Genomic DNA, 12,208 nt, shown 5'->3' with positions numbered 1-12,208 from the left:
TGTGTTGGACCATTCAACTGTAAATATGAAAATATGGCAGAGTATTTACTGCCTTAGGCAAGTACTTTGCTCCCTCTAGGTTTATCGGGACCGTTAGTCTGGTAAACCATAACATGGATGGGCCATATCCCAAAAATCATAGCGAACCTAAGCCATCAGATCAACCTAGAATTCAAATCTGTTCATTTGCCATCCAATCTGTTCATAAGGTCACATAGACCTAGATGAAAGGGAAAACATAAATATTAGCTCAATCGAAACTTCCATGGCTCTCAAGAAGTTTTAATAGCAGGCGTTCAATCCCCACTGTGTGGTCCACTTGAGCCTTGGATCTGTCTTAGTTTTTGGTCCACATTCTAAAATAATCTGTAAAAATGAATGAACAGCGTGGATAACACACATACATTACTGTGGGCCCCACATAACCCCTGCCTGGACCAAGTCCGTAGTCGCAGGGGCACGACGCAATCCGTGTACATCTTTGTTGTGGTGTGGTGGCTTACAAGCTAGAAGAACTGACCTGTTATTATGTTTCCATACACATAGGCCAATAGATCATTTTCCCATGCACCTAGTTGGATTTTGGACTCATTTGCATTCTAACCACCTATCTGAACCATCCAGTACGTCCAGTCCACTCCTCATAACCTTCCTTTTTAAAATGAAAGTGATTTGATTGTCAAAAACATCTAGTGAGTGGAATAAAAAATGGATGGACAAGATCGTTCAAATGTGATAGCTCCAATTTTGAATGTTTAGAGTCATCCGATCGGTGTGATTTTTAAATAGAGTTGGAAGAGTGAATTAGACTTATGAACGGTCCAGATAGGTGATGTTGATGCCACTAGGTCCAAATGCATCTATGTGCATGGGAGATTTTCCATACACTAGCCCACTAGATCATATCTCAACTATAAAATGTAGCGGAGACTGCCTAAATTACGGATTTGTGACGGACCAAATCCGTCGTAAAACAAATAAACGACGGATTTCGTTCGTCGCTTGGTCCGTTGCTGTTTACTAAGTTGTTTTTTCTATCCAACGAATAAAATCCATCGTTTAATCTGCGATGGATAAGGCCTATCATAAATATCCGTCGCTGAAATAGCACCTGTATTATTCGTCATTTAAAATATTAGCGACGGATAAGGTCCGTTGCTAATATGAGGAAAGTGACGGACCTCATCCGTCGTTTGTTAACTTGTTCAGAAATTAGCGCCGGATTTGGTCCGTTGCTAAAATATCTATGAATTTTTATAAAAAGAATTGTCAGATTTGTTTGTATTTTTTTTTTAATCTTACACCTAATAGTCATTCAAAAAATAATTCACACGATTGTTTAATAATATCATAATCAATCAATGATTAAACATGTGCATACGTGTTTCACCCATTTAACAGTCATCAAGACAAAATAATTAGCACAATATCAATAAAATTGTTAACGGTCTATTTAATGTTTTCAGACTACAAATGCACATGAATGTCCATTTTCCATGCTACAAATTTTTATAGCAATACAACTTTCCATGCAACCACATAGCCTGATATAGCCAAACAGGCAAAATCAAAAATAGCATGGTAGAAGACATTTCACATACCTTCTCATCACCACTCAAAAGTTCTTTTCTATTAAGCATGTTGGCTTTAAAATTACAATAACCCAAGAGCCCACTTATATCATCTATTCTCCAGTCCTATGCAACTTCTGCTACTGTTTAAAGCACAATTTTCTCCAAATCAAGAGCTTCCGCCTAATAGAAGAGTAGAATAATCCTCATGAATTGTATATGACCTCGAGTAATAACATATGGGAACTATTTATAGTAACAAAAACTAAATGGATGTACACAATCTCTGTGGTTACCTTGTAGATCCATCTACTAGATGACAAGTCAAGGGTTTCATTGTTGAATCCTGCTATTTTGACACTGACAAGGGTTCCATTGTTACTCCTGCTCCTATCCATTCATAAAATGGTCCTACATTGTAGTGGAGAAAACAAAAACAGTAATTAAGGAACAAACAAGTGCATCTTCAAATAATAGGGAAACAAAGTGATCCTGTTTAGGAGCTTCTATTAAAGAAACTAAGAATTAGAAGAGTGGATACATGTTCCCAAATTGGAAGATGGGATTAAAGCAATAGAACTTTAGAGGTAGCAAATAGGATTAAAGCAATTTAAGACATTGGAATTTGACCTTCAGACTGTGTCCAAGACGCCAACAAAGTAAAACTGAGTTGCTTTCCACATGTCTCGTACACGATTTTATCAATGTCAACATTCATCCAACTTGTTCTGGCACAAGCCAGTGAACTAATAGCCTGCAAATACCCTTCTCAACAGGTTAAAAACAAAAACACAAAACAAACACAGAAGATAGGAATTATCAAAGGACATGAGAGTACCAATAAAGGAAATGGTAAACATGTGTAACTCAAATGTCAAAGGACATGAGAGTACCAAGATAATTTTGATGCAGATCCAAGGGCCACCACAAGCTGAATTATTGGACTTCTCGTTTTTGTTGATTTCAACATTTGGAAGAGCAGCGGCTAATTCTAGGGCCTGTTTGGATTTGCAGAAATGTAAATTGAGGAAATGACGTTTCCACTATTGCATGTTTTCCTATTTCCTAGAAAATGACATTTCCACAACTTTCCATGGCCTTCTTTAATAGAATAATAATGAACATAAAACGCCCAAAATCATAACTTGAAATCACAGGAGAAATCCACATTTGTAGTGAAAATATAGCTCCTTCCAAGTTGAATTATTTAGACATGTATCTTTTTATTTAATATGACTTTCAATTAAAAACATTATTATACAAATATTAATTATACAGGGTGCATAAACACATTGGGACAAATAGAAATATGTGGAAGCTATATAAGTAGAACATAAATAGTAATAAAAAAATAAAAGATAACGATAAATTAAGATTTTCTTTAATAATTACTAGGCATCATGATGAGTCTAACTCAACAAGTTTCTAAGAACAAAAATGAAAATAGAATTTGCTTCTCGGAAAGATTCTACTAGATAATTCCTAAATGCATTAAGGAAAATCAATCAATCATGAATTCATGATTTCTATGACCTTTGCATATATAGACTTGACATGCACAAGAAAAAGAAAAATATCCATGGTGGCTACTCATAGAAGCTGACATATTTATCCCACTTCAAAATATATACCTTCTACACCTACATCAACTTGCTAGTGTATTGCAGTCCTAGTGCTAGTTTCACCATGGCCCTTGTAATGGAAAAATAGCTTAAATAAGTTCACTATCAAAAAAAGGGGCAAAGCCGACAGACTTGGGGTGGCTTTAGCTACGATTAAAATCCGTCGGATTCGCCAATGGCTAAAATCCGTCGGCGAAGGTCACTAATCCGTGACCATGGTTCAGTTTTGAATGGTGAACGTCCAACCGTCTAGATGTTTCTCATTTTGTAGTTCAACCGAGACTTATTTAGGGCTCATATTTGGGGATCGACCCCACCCCAGAATGATCTTGGGAAATGGAGGGACAGCGTGGATGAAATATATACATCATGGTGGGGCCCATAGAGCCCTCCCCTTTCCAAAGATAGGTTTACCATTTTTTTTCTTTTGTAAAAGCTTGTGAGTTTTGTACAAGATGTTAAATAGTGGTGACTTGTTCATGAAAATAGTGGCAATGATGTAGAGTTATCCAGACCATTCAAATAATCTATCTAGTTTTAGGTGTTTAATATTTATAATTTTCTTATATAATAAAATCTTAACCGTCCATAAATTGGTCCCTCTTGCATGTACGACTGTTAACAGATCTTTTTGTTATAAACAATGATAAATGTACACTATTTCGGATTTGAAAAGTTATCTGATTTGGAAGAGGATTTGGGATATCGAGCGGCATTTGCCCCCACTTTCCCAAATCGCTCGCGCCATTTCTCTCCCAAACCCTTCTTCCCTCGCCCCATCCCCATATCGCGCACCCATCCCCAAATCCCGAAAGTCTCTCTCTCTCTCCAACGTCTCTCGATCTCCCTTTTCCACTCCGGCCTCTCTTGATATGGCTTCCATTTCCATTGCTTGTTGAAGACGCGGATCTCTCGGTCGTTGCCCTCCTTGCTGGAACACGCCAAAGTCCGAGAAGGCCTGTAAGAGAAGAAGCACCAGCAACAGCCGCAGCAGTAGCTCCCCTTCTCCAACAGCCGCAGTAGTATGCTACTCTCTCTCTCTCTCTCTCTCTCTCTCTCTCTCTCTCTCTCTCTCTCTCCTGGTTTCATCATGTCTGAAATATCTTGCAGAGTGTGATGGATGATACGCAGGCACTTAGAAATTGCATACATGTCATACACGGTGGAAAAATCTGATCTGCGTCTTGTGGGTGGTCTGGTTTCTGGTTTTGTTCTGTTTTTTTTTTTTTTTTGGTATGGAGCTCTGCACATACACAGTTTTGTACTCTATCAATAGTAAATACACCTATATTCTTTTCTTTCCAAGCCCTCAATGGGAACTGAATTAGTTAAAATTTGTAAGATGTATTTTTGATTCTGTGTGGTTTCTTTTCCCATTTTTCTGATTATTGGTTGGTTGCTATCTGTTCCATACATGCACTCAGGTTGTAGCTTTGAAGGAAGATGGGTGCCCAAAAGTTTGGGTTGTGACTTCGGATTTTTGTCAGCAGCATGCTGCACATGGGGCAGTACGTATACTTCTCTGTATTAGTTGTGTTAGCTTTCAAAACCATCATCTTCCCACTTTCTTTTCTGCTCATCTGTTTTCAGCAGCCAGATTCATCTATCAGTCTATTTTCATACCTATAAAAATGTCCATGTGTACCTCACATGATTAATCTGTTTTTTTCCCCTGCGGAATCACAATATAAGTTAAACAAAATTAAAAATCTTCCATCTGATTGCAGGGGCAGCCTCTGATTGGGTTGGAGGTTATTGTGGCCTATTTGGATTGGTGGAGATAAAAATGTAACCAAAGAAATGAAATTAATTTCCTCAGACGTGAAGGTTTCCCTTGTTTGCAAAAGACAGAGGACTGAGGAAATTGATTTACTTTTCCTCATATTTCCTCAAATTTCTCTATGAAGGGCCATTTCCTTTTCCACTTCAAGAAAAGGAAACCTTTTCCTTTCCACGGTTTTCCTTAGATAACTAGGACGTGGAATCACAAGAAAGCTGACTTGAAATAACTATGGCAAAGCTCTGAAGTCTGATGATGATGGTGATATGATGAGAAATGCACCTTTACTTGTTAAAAGCATGTATCTCGCAGTGTTAACTTGTGTGGTTTTCCTATGTATTTAAAGCTTAATATTGAAGCATAGAATTCCCTGGTTACCAGAAGTAGCAGGAAGTTGGAGAGGCAAGCATAGAATAAGTTATCTTAGGATTGTAAGTGTCCAGTAATCAGAAGATCTTTCAACCCTATGTAGGCCAATTATGTAGTTCGTAGTATTTGAGTTACATGTACTTGCATTCATCAATTGATATTACAAGCTGGAATGCATCTTGGAAGACCTGAAGTTAGTTACAATGAGATGACTCGATTTGGGTGTAAAAAGTTTCTCATCAAATTCAGTTTTTCATGCCTTCACTATAGAGATTTGCTCCTAATTAGGCATTTGGACAAGTGGCAGGTAACTTTGGCTAGACCCTTTTTAAGAATGATATGGTCTAGAACTAATGAGCTTTTCATGCATTCAATGCATGAGTGCTTGTGGACATGGTAAGGAAGAGATTTGATATTTTACTAGTGTTCTAGAAGAACATGAGTCAATGTGCTATTTTGTTGTTCCTTTCCTTTTGTTAGTAGCTGCAATTGAGGCTGGGGAAAGAACCATATTTCTAGGACCAACACTCAAGGATCACAGTGACTGACTAAGACTCGTCTGACTTGTAAAAAAAGACTGTTGACCCTCTGCATGTTCTTTCAGTTCAAGACATTTAAATGGCTTGATTGTAGTTAACTGACAAATGAAAGCAAGAAACATCTTTGTTTACGGTATTTTCTGTAGTAGTTATACAAAAGTATAAACAATGTGAGAAATGGGAATAAATAAAGGTAGGCATCTGCAAGGGGAGAATCTTTATTTCCATTGAATGATTGTTACTCTATCTCTGATTTTGTCAGAGATGTTGCATGTCATGTATGTGTATGAAGTCATTTATCTTTTACTCATGTAACTACATTGTCCATTACCTGCAGCATGCCTGCCTTATATTCAGTGCTGGTTTTAATAACAACTATTTACTTTTGTTGTGCTGCTTTACAGGGTGCCTTTGTTTGGAGTCGCAAAGCATTGGTTTCAGAGGTGAGAGGCATACTCATTGCCTTCACATCACTGCTACTCAACAGATCACCTATGAAGACATTTAAACCAAATTGAGAACTAGTAATAATTCTTATTCTTCTTCTTCTTCTTCTTCTTCTTCTTCAGTATGGAAGATGTTCGACTCCATTCCTCAAAAAATGCATTTTTCTTCTCTCCATTCCTCAAAAATTGCATGGTCGTACCAGCCTGATGGATGATTGGATCTCACCCCTATGTTCTTGAAAAGGGTGATGTTCTAACTCAATTTTTGTGCCACAGGGAGTACGGAAGATTTTTAGAAGCCGTAGCCCGAGAATGTAGTCTGTTGTTCTTCATTTGGTTTCTTTGCAAACATCTGAATTATCCACCTATCCTATCCAACTTTGAACCACACAATCTTTTGGATGATTGGATCTCACCCCTATGTTCTTGAAAAGGGTGATGTTCTAACTCAATTTTTGTGCCACAGGGAGTACAGAAGATTTCTAGAAGCCGTAGCCCAAGAAGGTAGTTTGTTGTTCTTCATTTGGTTTCTTTGCAAACATATGAATTATCAACCTATCCTATCCAACTTGAACCACACAATCTTTTGTAAAATTTTGAAATTGTTGTGCCTTTGGGTTCTCATTGCCTTGGATTCTCTAAAGGCTTCATGAAAAATCACTTCTTAAGAACCAAAAGAAACATGGTGCTTGATCAACGGAGATGTTTTTGGTTTAATCCAGTAATGGTATGTGTGGGGCCAAATTTTGGTAACTGTAGCTTTTGGTGTGGTGCACACATTACGTCATGAATCTCTCTCCTGTCAAACGATCTTCGCTACCTAATGAATGTGCAATTACAACTGATGGTTAATAAGTAATGGGGCCCGATCTGATGTTTACATTTATTTGATTGTAGTCATGTGCTTTTTGTGGGGGATCACCCATAAGCCATGTGGCCCATCATATGGGTCATTTTATCATCCAAAGGCAAGTCTCATATGTTCAGTTCATTTGCTCAGACCAAATGTTTTTTGTTGTTGTTGTTGTTGATGGAACACTAGCGTTTTTTCTATGCCCCAAATAACACCTGCTTCCTTTGGTTTTCTGTAGTTTTTACTCCTTTTTGGCTTTGTTGTGTAGGCCTGCAAGAGGAAGAAGCACCAACAACGACAACAGCTGCAGCAGTAGCTCCCCTTGTCCAAGAGCCAATTAGCACCTTGGTTCTTAGCAGGTGGGTATGCCTCTCTCTCTCTCTCTCTCTCTCTCTCTCCCTGGTTTCATCATGTCTGTTGGGTGCAATCTGGGAAGCGAAAGGCTGGAACATGCAGAAATTAACTTCAGAAGCTGGAAGTTGGTGCTAATATCAAAGACACTGTAGGTTGGTGGGTTTTGGTGTCCAGAGAGTTGTGTTGGGTCTTCAGTACTCAGGTATGGGCTGGCTAGTTTGGGCATTTTACTTTAGAACATGTATGGTGCTATTGACAAAGGTGGGTTATGGATAAATTCCTACTTGGATTTTTTTTAGTACCCCCGAAAGCATTGAGGCAGTTGAATTTGGTCATGATATAAACAAGCACTAAAACATATAGTTATGAATGCATGGATTGTTGATATATTTACCTGTTGGTTATTATCTCTGCTATCATAAGTACTGTGAGATGGTTTGGCATTCATTTATTGGATTTTTCTACATGAAGAACATGTCACTGTTCTTATTCTTTTAAAATTTTAAAAATGTTTTCAATGTGCAAACGGCAGTCTCCAGTATGTATTCATTGGATTAAAATGACCTCTTATTTCTTTGAAAATGGTAGGCATGTTATTTGGGTCAATTTGTACTTCAAAATGGACAACTTATTGTTAATATTATTTGTAGATTATTTGCTTGATTTGTTGTCATCACTACCATCACTTTAATGGCCACAATATTATCATTTGGATGGAATTGTCTAATAGGAGTGAAAAAATAAGATGACAAATGGGAAATGCTTATCATCTTCCCCACATGCCGCTGAATACACCTTATGCATGTTTGGTGATCCACATCATTAATCTGGTGGATACACCATTGAAGGGGCCCCAAATTCCCTCAAACACAATCCAAATCCAACAGAAAAAGGACAAGTGAATGACCACTACCAAAAAACTGGGCAAAGCCGACGGACTTGGACTTGGGGTACTTGGTAATTTTGGAGTCCTTGGTTAGGGTTTGGGTTGAAGGTACGAGTGCTGGAGCTGACGCTTTCGGAGTCCGAACTCATTCTTTTGAAAAATAGAAAAATGGGAATATTAGTAGATATGGATTTTCTTGTTAAGAAGAAAATGGAAGATGGATTGAAAAAACATAAAAGATTTTTTTTCTTCTTCTTTTTTGCTTCAAGAGAGAGACAGAGAGGTATTCATAAACATTATGGTATGTTCTCTTCGAAGCAGCCATTGATCGATCTCCCTCCAATAGCTGAAGAGAATAGAAGAAATCAGAACACACGAAGTGAAAGGTACTCTCTCTCTCTCTCTCTCTCTCTCTCTCTCTCTCTCATTTGCTCTTTTAAGGGCCAGAAATTGGGTAGCAACCATGGCAGTGGCAGCCATATCTACCGCTGTCCATGGCCTCCTACATGTTTGAAGAAATGCTTCAACCAAGAATCACTCTGACGATCACTTTGTCCATGGACAGGAGAGTTTTACTGCATGTGTCGGAAGTAGAGGCTTTCCTGCCTAGCTAATAGCTTCAATCGCCATCTCTAGTTATAATTCAATAAAAATATAAGAACCCTTTTGTTGTTGGAGATTAATTGCTAATGGTCAGGTTTTTGAACAGAACACAGTTTGATTAATGCATGTATCACCAATATTTTTTACTGTGTAAATTCCAGATGTTGATGGGATTCATCTGCTAGCACAATGGTTTGATTTTCAGATTCATTGCTCCGATGACAACCGGATATCAGATTCATTGCTCCTTGCGTGTGTACTAGTTGATTTTGAAGGTTCTTTTATAATGGTATTGGATATTTGCTGATTTTTATTTTTATTTTATTTTATTTATTTATTATTATTATTATTTTTTTTGTAGTTGAAATGCTGAATTGATTAAGTTTTTACATATGCCAATTAGCCCGTAGACTACAAATGCTAGTTGTTGTTTCCATGTGTTTGATGGATGAACTAACTTGAAGGCTTCTTCTTCTTCTGTGCTATTTCCACTATTTATCACCAGAGCATACTATTCCCAGCCTCATCATGAGATCAGGAAGCAAGCTTGCTCAGATCAGTGACGTAACATTGCATGCAGAGTAAATTTTTTTATATTAAATTATTTTAGTTTAACAATTACAGAGTTGAAATATTAGAATCCTTAAGAATGGATGGAGTCCGGATATTTTCCTGCTTGATTTTGTAACCTGGTCGCTGAAGTTATGGTATTGATATTTAATGTAAATAGATGTCAGGGGCTACTGTCAGCCTCATGGAAGATAGACCTGAGCTAAATGAAAAGGTGGTCCAAATATCCGGTAGTTCCGAGCAGGCTGAGAGAGCCCAGAGCCTTCTCCAGGGATTTATTCTGAGCAGTTAGTTTCTATTTTCCCTTGCAATTTCCAATTATCAGACCATTCATTTTTTAGTGCTATTTTCTTTTCCAATCTTAGTTCAGATTTGTAATTTGAGCTGTACTGCTCGTCTTTAACAGCACAAGATGCCACACCAAGCTAAATCTGAGCTATGGGTGTTGGAAAGCCGAGATCTTGTAAGGTAGCAATGGATGCTTTCAGTTTTCACTAGTAATCTGTTTTCCCAGAATTTGGCAGTTATCAACAATCTTTGTATAAAAGGTAAGAATGGTTTATTTTTCTTTCTTTTTTCTTTTTCATTTTAATGTCAATCTGCCATTCCAAGAATAGGAATGCATTCCATTGTCAATCTTTTTTTTCCTTTTTTTTTGGTGGTGGTTATCTTATGCTGCATCCATCTGCTTTCCTGCACCTATTTATAATTTTTTATATAACTGACCGTCGCTGGGATGCTAAGTGGGGCCTACCATGATGTTTATGATAAATTCATATGGTGTGTCCGTTTTGAGAGATCATTTTAGGTTATGAGACTAAAAATGAGGTGAATCCAAAACTCAAGTGGGCCGCAAGGGAGGAAACAGTAGGGATTCAATGACCACTGTTTGAAACATTCATGTGGCTAAAAAGTTTCATAATTTTTTAGTATTTTCACTTCATCACAGTGGGAATGACCTTATACACTGTTTGGATGCCATATAAACATCAAGATAGATTTGGATTGCATTGATGGTACTGGTTAGTGGTCGATGTTCTATAAGCATACCGTAATGTATATTTTTTATACACTTGGGTGGACCATACTATAGGAAACAAGGGTGATTGACTGCCCAACATACATTGTGGTTGGTTAAAACATTTCCGGATTAGGTGTGCCCGGGTCTCACCCAACGCAGCGTGGTCCTGCTGTGGAGCCCACGTTGATGCATGTATTGTATATCCAAGCTATCCATCCATATTTCTGCTCCTTTTGAGGGAAAAAAAAAAGTACATCCAAATCTCAAGTGGGCCACAGTGCTGATTGAATTCCCACCATTAAAAATTTCGTAGGGCTCAATGTAATACCCGCTGTGAGTTTATTTGCCATTAAACCTGTTGATCAGGACACAAGGACCTGGATGAAGGGAAAAACAAATATCAGCTTCATCAAAAACTTTTGTAGCCCACAAAAATTTTGTAGCAGTTGAGATTCAACAACTACTGTTCCTCCAATATGGTTCACCAGATATTTGGATCTGCTTCATTTTTTTGGATTGGTGAACGAGATATTTGGATCTGCTTCATTTTTTTGGATCATGCTCTAAAATGATCTGAAAAAATGATGGAAGATGTTGATATATAATATATACATCATGGCAGGGCTGATTCAATACCACTGATAAAGCTGCTGTGATTGGATCTGCTCATTTCTGGTTTTTCCTATGTAACAGGGGACTTCACTTCTTTAAATTTTACTGTGTTGATGCTTGTCCATTTCTGTGCACCCAACAATCCTGTATGCGGCTCATATAAAGATGTTTTTTTTTCTAATTGTTTAGCACATTTCATTTTGGTTAACTTGTCATCTGAAGCTTACAGTTTAAGTTCTGTGATATTCTTACATTTGCAACTTCTTTTACTTTGACTTCTTTATTACTTACATATGCAATTTCTTATTTTCATTTTTTTGATAAGTATTATTGTTTAACACATTTCTTTGAATCATCTTCTCCACTAAACTTTCCTTTAATTGAGTACTAATCCCCACCAAACTTTCCTTTATGTTCCTATCTCAGGCTAAAAGAAAAGAATGGCCGATTGAGAAGCTGAGGAAGTTTGAGGTCCCCAAAGCTCCAAAATATATTTTCCTATCATTTGTCTAATGGGACATGCACCAATACACTCTGCCAACACTCTTATGTGACCTGTCTTGCTGCAGCAGAAAAAAATTCTAATTTCTGTCTCAAAATCTTCAAGCAAATTTCGTTTATTTTTTATATTAGTTTCATTTGATAGCATACGAAAGACACGTCTCTTCAATTTATACATTTTCTTGTGGATGGTCTTTTCTTGTTTGACAGGGAACTTTATTAGCACAAGGATCTCTAAAAACTGTTTTTAATGGGTCTAATTTCTCATACTGTTTTTAATGGTGGATGCCATGCTCTTGGGTATATATGTTTTTCATTGATCTACTTTTTTGTAGAAAAATAATGCTGCCTAGATGCCTAGCGATGTTGATAGCAATCAGGTTGTAGACCTTTATCCTATATATGCATTGACAGATGCAAGTGAAAAGTTTGGAGCTCTATTATGAGCATCGTTTCGTTAATTTCTATTTTCTGTTTCTTG

General features: G+C 37.4%; 3 long non-coding RNA genes across 3 annotated transcripts; all 3 read left to right on the top strand.

Annotated features, from left to right (window-relative positions):
* The first annotated feature begins 3,919 nt into the window (after positions 1-3,919).
* On the top strand, positions 3,920-6,400 carry LOC131251976 (uncharacterized). The gene is made up of 3 exons (XR_009174077.1): positions 3,920-4,215; positions 4,618-4,701; positions 6,286-6,400. It is a non-coding gene; the product is annotated as an uncharacterized LOC131251976 (long non-coding RNA).
* A 340-nt stretch (positions 6,401-6,740) lies between these two features.
* Positions 6,741-7,869, top strand: LOC131251975 (uncharacterized). The gene is made up of 2 exons (XR_009174076.1): positions 6,741-6,831; positions 7,225-7,869. It is a non-coding gene; the product is annotated as an uncharacterized LOC131251975 (long non-coding RNA).
* An 841-nt stretch (positions 7,870-8,710) lies between these two features.
* Positions 8,711-11,811, top strand: LOC131251974 (uncharacterized). Its single transcript, XR_009174075.1, has 6 exons — positions 8,711-8,806; positions 9,185-9,312; positions 9,529-9,604; positions 9,754-9,880; positions 10,000-10,141; positions 11,653-11,811. It is a non-coding gene; the product is annotated as an uncharacterized LOC131251974 (long non-coding RNA).
* Positions 11,812-12,208: the final 397 nt, after the last annotated feature.

Source organism: Magnolia sinica, chromosome 7 (assembly GCF_029962835.1).
Source record: "Magnolia sinica isolate HGM2019 chromosome 7, MsV1, whole genome shotgun sequence".
NCBI classification, from domain to species: Eukaryota; Viridiplantae; Streptophyta; class Magnoliopsida; order Magnoliales; family Magnoliaceae; genus Magnolia; species Magnolia sinica.
The sequence above is the reverse complement of the archived record's forward strand: the minus strand, read 5'-3'. Positions and strand labels throughout refer to the sequence as shown.